This window comes from Colobus angolensis, unplaced genomic scaffold (genome assembly GCF_000951035.1).
Source record: "Colobus angolensis palliatus isolate OR3802 unplaced genomic scaffold, Cang.pa_1.0 Scaffold2, whole genome shotgun sequence".
In the NCBI taxonomy this organism is placed as follows: domain Eukaryota; kingdom Metazoa; phylum Chordata; class Mammalia; order Primates; family Cercopithecidae; genus Colobus; species Colobus angolensis.
Genome location: NW_012115154.1, coordinates 11930389 through 11940408, shown reverse-complemented (window position 1 = coordinate 11940408; position 10020 = coordinate 11930389). Strand labels below are relative to the sequence as shown.

Here is a 10020-nt window from a genome sequence, read left to right as displayed (position 1 = left end):
AAATAGGTTTAATGGACTCACAGTTCCACATGACTGGGGAGGCCTCACAATCATAGTGGAAGGTAAAGAGAAGCAAGTCATGTCTTACATGGATGGTAGCAGGCAAAGAGAGAGCTTATGTAGGGAAACTCCTGTTTATAAAACCATCAGATCTCGTAAGACTCATTCCCTATCATAAGAGCAGCATGGGAAAGACCCACTCCCATGACTCAATTACCTCCCACCAGGTCCCTCCCACAACACATGAGAATTGTGGGAGCTACAATTCAAGATGAGATTTGGGTGGAGACACAGCCAAACCATATCACTATCCAAATAGGAAGAGAGGAAGTCAAACTACCTTTGTTTGCAGATGACATGAACCTATATCTAGAAAACCCCCTTGTCTTAACCCAAAAGCTTCTGAAGGTTAAGTAACTTCAGCAAAGTCTCAAGATACAAAATCAATATGGAAAAATCACTAGCATTCCTACACACCAACAACAGGCAAGCTGAGAGCCAAATCATGAATGAACTCCCATTCACAATTGCCACAAAAAGAATAAAATGCCTAGGAAGGCAGCTAATAAGAGAAGCAAAGGACCTCTTCAAGAAGAACTACAAACCACTGCTCAAATCAGAAATTATCCAAATCAATAGAAAAACATTCCATTCTCATGGATAGGAAGAAGCAATATGGTGAAAATGGTGACACTGTCCAAAGCAATTTATAGATTCAATGCTATTCCCATTAAACTACCATTGACACTCTTCATGGAATTAGAAAAAAAAATTTTTTAATTCATATGGAACCAAAAAACAGCCTGAAGAGCCAAGGCAACTCTAAGCAAAAAGAACAAAGGTAAAGGTATCACGCTACTTGACCTCAAACTACACTACAGAGCTACAGTAACCAAAACATCACGATACTGGTACAAGAACAGACACATGGACCAATGAAGCAGAATAGAGAACCCAGAAATAAGGCCACATACCTACAACCATCTGATCTTTGACAAACCTGACAAAAACAAGCAACAGGGAAAGAATTCCCTATTTAATAAATGGTGTGGGGAGAACTGGCTAGCCATAGGCAGAAAATTGAAACTGGACTCCTTCCTTACACCATATACAAAAATCAACTCAAGATAGATTAAATACGTAAATGTAAAACTCCGAACTATACAAACGCTAGAAGAAAACCTAGGCAATGTCATTCAGGACATAGGCATGGGCAAAGATTTCATGACAAATACACCAAAAGCAATCGGAACAAAAGCAAAAATTGACAAATGAGATCTAACCGAACTAAAAAGCTTCTACACAGCAAAAGAAGCTATCAACAGAGTAAACAGACAACCTACATAATGGGAGAAAAATTTGCAATCTATCCATCTGACAAAGGTCTAATATCCAGCATCTATAAGGAACTTAAATTGACAAGAAAAAAAACCAATTTTACTAAAAAGTGGGCAAAGGACACAAACAGACACTTCTCAAAAGAAGACATACATCCAGCTAAAAATATATATATATATAAAAAGCTCAACATCACTAATGATTAGAGAAATGCAAATCAAAACCACAATGTGATACCATCTCATACCATTAAGAATGGCTATTACTAAAAAGTCAAAAAACAACAGATGCTGGTGAGGCTGTAGAAAAAAATGAATGATTTTACAATGTGGATGGGAGTGTAAATTAGTTCAACCCTTGTGGAAAATCGTGTGGCAATTCTTCAAAGACCTAGAAGCAGAAATACCATTTGACCCAACAATCCCATTACTGGGTACATACCCAAAGTATGTAAATCATTTTACTATAAATATACATGCATGCATATGTTCATTGCAGCACTATTCACAATAGCAAAAACATGGAATCAATCTAAATGCCCATCAATGATAAACTGGATAAAGAAAATGTGGTACATATACACCATGGAATACTATGCAGCCATAAAAAGGAATGCAGTCATATCCTTTGCAGGGCACTACTCACAATAGCAAAGACATGGAATCAATCTAACTGTCCATCAATGATAAACTGGATAAAGAAAATGTGGTACATATACACCATGGAATACTATGCAGACATAAAAAGGAATGTGATCATGTCCTTTGCAGGGACATGGATGGAACTGGAGGCCATTATCCTTGGCAAACTAATGCAGGAGCAGAAAACCAAATACCACATGTTCTCACTTACAAGTGGGAGTTGAATGATGAGAACACATGGACACATGGTAGGGAACAACACATGCTGGGGCCTGTTGGAGGGTGGAGGGTAGGAGGAGGGACAGCATTAGGAAGAATACCTAATGGATGCTGAGCTTAATACCTGGGTGATGGGATTATCTGTGCAGCAAACCACCATGGCATATGCTTACCTGTGTAAGAAATCTGCACATCCTGCACATGTCCCAATGAACTTAAAATAAAAGTTGAAAAAACAATTTTTTTAAGTAACTAAGGCTAAGAGGTTCCCAGCACACAAAGGCAAGATATCCAGAATAATTTTTTCACCGATTTACAATGTAATTTGAGGCAGATTATCTAAATTCTCTTGGCCTCAACTTTTTCAGATGAAGAATGAGTAGTTCAGTCCAAAAGATCATTCCTTCTCAAAGACTCTTCTAGCTTTATCTCAACACATATTCCTCTCTCAAAAACCATGTCTTAAGTCTTCAAAAATAAGGTTAAGTGTTCCCTCAAAAGCAGTGATTCTCTCCACATCAGAAAGCGTGAGGCTGCTTCAAAAACTGAAAGATTAAAATAAAGCAATGATCCTCTAACTTAGCTTCACATCATAATCACCCAAGAAACATTAAAAGTTACAAATATACTAATATCTGGGTTTTACCCACCTGAGATGGTGGCTTAATGTCTCCGGACTGTAATCTGGGCATCTAAAATTTTCAAAGCTTCCCAGGTGATTTTGATGTGCAACTAATGTTGAAAGCTCTGATCTGGTATCCATATTGGGATTTTCAGAGGCGACCCTAATTTCTGGAGATTTTTTCCTTCTCTTTCAATCCTCCCCTAATGAGCATCCAAATGGGCTATTCCACCTGTCAGACTCTTCTCTACATCCCTGTGGTCTCTCTTTATTCTCATGATAATCATCAGCACTACTTTCTCCCACCATGTTGCAAAGAAACAAGGTGAATACTGAAATGGGGCTATGGGAACTTACTATTCATAAAGAAATAAAAACTATAAAATTTCTTAGCGCATGAAAAAAAATGACATCGATATCTTTCAAGAGGGGCTGCAGACAAGCGAAGTAAACAAGGAGGTGCTCCAAAGGCAAACATGTCTTTGCTGTGACAGAAGGGTTTACCCAGAACAAAGCTCAAAGGATTGCACAGGCACTCTCTTACTGACTTCATCTGTGGGCGACATCAGTTTCCAAGTGTTGTCACTGCAAATAAGTGATATGTGCATTCATCTTTTATTAATTACTTACTTTAAAATTCAAACAAATGCCAACATTTCACCAAAGAAGCAGCATTATCTTATGAAGTGGGGACATAATTATAGATGATATAATGTTCTACAATGAGGTCCTGATTTTATTAACCTAAAACTAAACCTGACTGATCAGTATACTGAGAACCAAGTGAGCAATTCTCTCTATCATTGGTCCAACCTGGATTACGGGAGAAGCAGGAAGAGCCACTGGCCCCAGTCTGAGTAATAAGAATGAGGGTGAATTCCCGGACACACATTTACATATTGGGATCAGAGAATAATCCTCAAAAACACTTTAAACATTTATATTTATGAACCCAATTATTTGTGAAACACTTGTTAGGAATCTTCATATTTTAAAAATCAGAAGGGATCTCTGACTTCAAGGAGCTCACAATCTAATGGAGACAGTATACAAGTACTTGCAGTCCTCTTTACAGCCCTTTGTTCAGTGCCAGACTGTGAATTCTGATTCTGATTAGGCCTCTGTAACCCACCTTTTTCCCTAGCAGCCTGACCCACCTCCTCCATGGGAAGAAACAAGGTGATGTGGGTAAATGAGTTCACACTAATGGGTCTCTCCAATGACGGGCAGACCCAGGCTGGACTCTGTCTTATCTGGGGCCACCTACCTGCTGACCCTACTGGGAAATGGGCTCATCTTGCTCCTGATCTGGCTGGATGTGCAGCTCCATCTACATATGTACATCTTCCTCTGCGACCTCTCACTCATGGACATCTGCTACACCTCCAGCAGGGCCCCTCAGAGTTGATGTACTTCCTCCTAAAGAAGAAGACCATCTTTGCCCAATGTGGGACCCAGTTCTTCTTCTCCCTGGCCTTTGGGGGGGGCCGAGTTCCTGCTGCTTGCCTCAGTGGCCCATGACTACTATGTGGCCATTTGTGACCCCCTGCATTACATGGCAGTGATGAGTCCAAGGCTCCGCATGGCACTGGCAGCTGTCTCTTGGCTAGTGAGCCTGGCTAATTCTGCTACAGAGACAGCAGTCACCATGCATCTGCCCACCTGCAGGCAAAACGTGCAGAACTATATAGCCTGTGAGCATATCATGCTCACCAGGTTGTCATGGTGGGTTCCAGTGTAGTAGTGGCTGCTTGTGCCCTGAGCTGAATGCTGGATAATAACTCAGTTTTAGAAGGAAAAAAATACATAAGAACTCAGAAGTGAAAAGAGAAGGTTTTCCCCTTATAGTACATAGCAGTACATTGAAAAATATACTAAGAGATAAAGTGCTTGTACAAGTGTACATCTGTGTGTGTGTGTGTGTGTGTGTGTGTGTTTCTGTGCGCATGTTGGAAAGATGTACTCTTTGCTTTTGAAGGCATTAATAAATAATGTCTTAGACTTTGTTTATGATTCTGGAATATTCTTGGTGGCACCAGCCTTGTTCCAGCAAGACTCAATAGCAATCTACGCCTATCAGAAATGTTAAGTATTTGTTGACTGAGTGAACATAAGCATGTTTATCATAATCATTACTATCATTGTCCTAAGTATCAGTTTCATCATCTGAAATCAATCAAATATCACATTTAATGAACATTTTTTTCTATACTCAACCCTGTTTCCCATTACCTCCAGTGTCAACTGCCTTCTTTGTAAGTATTGAAAGCATCTTAGAGGCTGGGACATCATGCAGATCTCGGAAAGAAGTAACAATCAGTAAACAAATTGTGTCCAGTCCCATGAAGCAATACACTGTGACAGGTGCTGCAAGAGACACAAGACATCTAATAGGAGATCCTTCCCCACAACCAAGAGATTATTTGGAAAAATAAGAGCTAAATACCAAAAACTAAAAAAAAATTATGACATACTCCAACAATGCAAAACAGTACAGTGTTTGCAAAATTTGATTAATCTCCAAATATGAAACAGATTAGAAGCCCTATTGAATTCATAGAATTATCCTACAGAGGGAAGAAATCAATATGGTTTGCAAAGGAATTAAAGGGGAAGAAAAAAATTAAATTGGGTCTTTAAAAATGGTAAAATTTGGATAGGTGAGAGAGTAGAAAGAAAGAATTCATTCTTGGTAAATGGGGGAATGACATAACCCAGGAGGAGGCAGAAAAAAAAGGAAAGTATATTTGAGGGAGAGTAAGCAAACCAGTTTGGTTAGAACAAATATTTTATTTTGAGGCATTATGAAAATGAGCTGTCTGGAAAGAGGGCTTGAAAACAAAGTCAAGGAAGCTACAATGGCAAGAGAGCAGGGTTTTTTATACGGGGAATAGCACATTGAATACAGTGTTCTAGAAGCTATCCTCTTTCTCTCTACCAGACCTATTAGACTAATTGAGACAAAAATTAACTAATTCATGCATAAATGGAAGGAGTCAGGGAATCAACTATTTATAATGCAGCTTTCCGTAATTAAGGCAGACTTTGTAGACCAGGCAGAGCTTAAGGTAGGGTTCAAAGCCTAAAGAGCTGGAAGCCAGAGTATCTACAAGGGAAGTTATTTAGAACATGGAGAAATGTTAGAAGTAAAAATGAATGAACAGATACTGAGGTTGAGAATTGGACAAAGGGTATAACTGTAGACAAAGTGCCTTTTACTTTCCTGTTTCATTTTTTGTTGCTGTTGTTTTAAAGGCAAGAGGATGCCATGCCATCTGAGTAACACTCTGAAAACTCCTCAAAAATAAACAGAGTTTACTTGGTGTGTTCTGTAAGTGTCATCTGTGATATCAACCCATGTCTGACCTCTTGCCACATCTCAAAAGGCAAACCCCTGGTTGGACGGGTCCCATCCTGGTTAGGGAGGGACTCTGAGTTGGCTTTTCTGATATTGAATCATAAAACAAAGTCTAAACCTCACCAAAGGCACTAGCCTGGGAAAGCCTTCGAACCTTTTTTCTTTTTAAATGAAGAATAAATCAATGCATGATACCGCTGAGAGCAAAACTCAGGGTCCAAGTTCACACAGTGAGTAATGGCTCAGTCCTCTGAAGAATAAAGGAAGGGAAGGGAGGGAATAGGAAGTAGAATTAGGAGAGTGGCTCTAGAATCTTAGAGATGAGGCAGAAAGCAAATGGATATGACAAAACCGCATTCCGTGGCCGTTCTGAACATGCCTGGGAACTCACATGTGGGGGCTCTCTGACAGCAGGACCCCGCTGCTCCTCCAGAAGAGCAGGAGAGCATCAACCCAACCTCTTCTATCCAAAGCAAACTCTCCCCACATAGCACACTGGGTTCCACATAAATCACAGGACCAAAAAAATGCCACTACAGAGAGCAGGGATTCTTGGCCTAGAGCTATTCACAGGTTTCAGCATATGGATTACGGAAATTATGTTTTAAAATGTTACCTCATCTACAGTTTCACCACTTCCTAAGGGAATACGACTCTGATGTCCTCACTCCAAGATTCTGCCAAATAACGCTATTGCTTCCTGTTATACACACTAATAGACCTCGCTGTTTACCCTTCATCGACTCTTCCCAGTTTGTAACAATAGGCTTACCAGTATGACTAGATGCGTCATCCCTCACTCCCCACAAGACTGCAAACTCCAGGAGGGTCGAGGCTGTGCCTGTGATGGTCACCGCTTTATTTCCAGCATAGAGAATTGCCCTCACATAATCACTCAAAACCCAGCAGCAACCTGGATGGAGTTGGAGAGCATTATTCTAAGTGAAGTAACTCAAGAATGGAAAATCAAATATTGTACGTTCTCACTTATAAGTGGGAGCTAAACTATAAGGATGCAAAAACATAAGAATGAGATAACGGACTTTAGGGACTTAAGGGGAAGGGTGGGAGGGAGGCGAGGGATAAAAGACTACACATTGGGTACAGTGTACACTGCTTGGGTGATGGGTGCACCAAAATCTCAGAAATCACCACTGAAGAACTTATCCATGTAACCAAACACTGCCTGTTCCCGAAAACCCTATTGAAATTCTTTTTTAAATGTACTGTTAACTTAATCAGTTCTCAAACAATCAGTGGTGAACACCTTCTGATTTACAAACTGGTCTGTATGAATATGTTTTTTTACATTTTATAAAAATTTTTTTATTATTATACTTTAAGTTCTAGGGTACATGTGCACAACGTGCAGGTTTGTTACATATGTATACATGTGCCATGTTGGTGTGCTGCACCCATCAACTAGTCATTTACATTAGGTATATCTCCTAATGCTATCCCTCCCCCCTACCTCCTCCCCACAATAGGCCCCGGTGTGTGATGTTCCCCTTCCTGTGTCCAAGTGATCTCATTGTTCAATTCCCACCTATGAGTGAGAACATGCGGTATTTGGTTTTCTGTTCTTGCGATCGTTTGCTGAGAATGATGGTTTCCAGTAGCATCCATGTCCCTACAAAGGACACAAACTCATCCTTTTTTATAGCTGCACAGTATTCCATGGTGTATATGTGCCACATTTTCTTAATCCAGTCTGTCACTGATGGACATTTGGGTTGATTCCAAGTCTTTGCTATTGTGAATAGTGCCGCAGTAAACATACATGTGCATGTGTCTTTATAGCAGCATGACTTATAATCCTTTGGGTATATACCCAGTAATGGGATGGCTGGGTCAGATGGTATTTCTAGTTCTAGATCCTTGAGGAATCGCCGCACTGTTTTCCACAATGGTTGAACTAGTTTACAGTCCCACCAACAGTGTAAAAGTGTTCCTATTTCTCCACATCCTCTCCAGCACCTGTTGTTTCCTGATTTTTTAATGATTGCCATTCTAACTGGTGTGAGATGGTGTCTCATTGTGGTTTTGATTTGCATTTCTCTGATGGTGAGTGATGATGAGCATTTTTTCATGTGTCTGTTGGCTATATGAATGTCTTCTTTTGAGAAGTGTCTGTTCATATCCTATAAAATGTCTTTTTGAAAACATTTAGTAGTCAACTGTGATATTTGGCGTTGATTGATAGGACAGGTGTTTTAGATAAGCTTTCCAGACACCCAGGAACTGGACTTGCCATTAGGCAACTCTACCAGAAGAGGGCAGTGGAGCTTCTAGCCCATGGTCGGGGTCCATCAGTAAACCTGATTTACCATTGATCTAATGTGATTTCCGATGCATTTTTAGTCTTTTCATTTCTTTCCTAAATATAACCGTTCAATATAGCAACCTCACAAAACATGATAGAGAATAAAGTTTAAAGATAATAGCTAGGTGAAATTTAATAACTCTCATAATATTCCTATTATTTCTTCCTTTCCCCTTCCTTCAAAGAAAAAATAAATAAATAAACCACCACCTTGGCTCTTTTCTCTCACATCCATCAGCTGATATAAAAGTGTGACTTAAGTGAATTTCTCTCTTAGAACCACACCCTCGAGTAAACCTCTACTAAGCTCCAGGTTGATTTCCGTGTCAGAACTCCTGCCCAATGATTACTCATTCATCATGAGTAGTTTTTGTTTATCTCAGTCATATACAGTATATTTGCCTTATTTGACAACTGAAAAAAAAACGGAAAATGCTGAAAAAATTGGGGAAAAAATATATCAGAGAAAGAAAAAGTAAAAGAATAACTAGTCTTTGCTAGCCTAGTCTAGAATAACTAGAAAAGCTATTGCCTAACTGTGGTTTCTTTGCTCCCTTCATACTGATGCAGAGATGGAAAATAATAATAATATTCAGTTATAATTACTATTAAAAAGTTATAATGAGTACTACTTATGTGTCATGTACTACTTATTTATTTCATCCTCACAGCTGCTACTCCACTTAACATATCAGGAAACTAAGGCATGATGTATACCTATAAGGATACACATTACAAGATCTACATTTCTAAAGAATTAAAACCTACTGAAAGTAATAAAAAAAGAAATCTGAAAAAATGGAAAGGCAGACCAATTCTTACACAGGAAGAGCCAACATAATGGAGATATATATCTCCTTATGTTAAATTTCATATTTAACAAGATCCCAATTAATTTTTTAAAAGAAATCTATTTTTGAGACCACACAAAATTATTCTAGAAATAATAATCAAAAAATTTCTGAAAAAGATTAATGAAGAAGGACAAGTTTACCAGATATTTAAAACATAATTAAAACGCTATACTCAAAGCACATGCTTACACCAAGGCAGTGAAACAGAACAGACAGTCTAGAAATAAGCCAAAATACACAATAATTTAATACATCATAAAAAGTAACACTTTAGATCAGTGGAGAAAAAAATTCAATAAATAGCATTAAGACAACAAGTTAATAATCTGAAAAAATAAAATTTATCAAAAAATATACCTTATATCAGGATTTATAATATTTAAGTGTAAGAATGAAAATGTAAAAGTACAAGAAGAAAATAAAAGAGAATATTTATGATAAGAACATGAGGACTGCCTGCTAATTACGAGGCAAAATCCCAGAAGTCATTAAACTTTTTTGGATGAAATCAGCAAAAATTTCTGTATATCACAAGCCATTACCGTAAAAGTAAAAACAAACAAAAATACAGATGGCGTATTAGTCTTCACACTACTATAGTTTTCACACTACTATATAGTAGTTTTCACACTACTATAAAGAACTACCTGACACTGGGTAATTTA

At 38.5% G+C, this 10020-nt stretch overlaps 1 pseudogene; it reads left to right on the top strand.

The window, feature by feature from the left end:
* Positions 1-3984: 3984 nt before the first annotated feature.
* Positions 3985-4561, top strand: LOC105511442 (annotated as a pseudogene).
* Positions 4562-10020: the final 5459 nt, after the last annotated feature.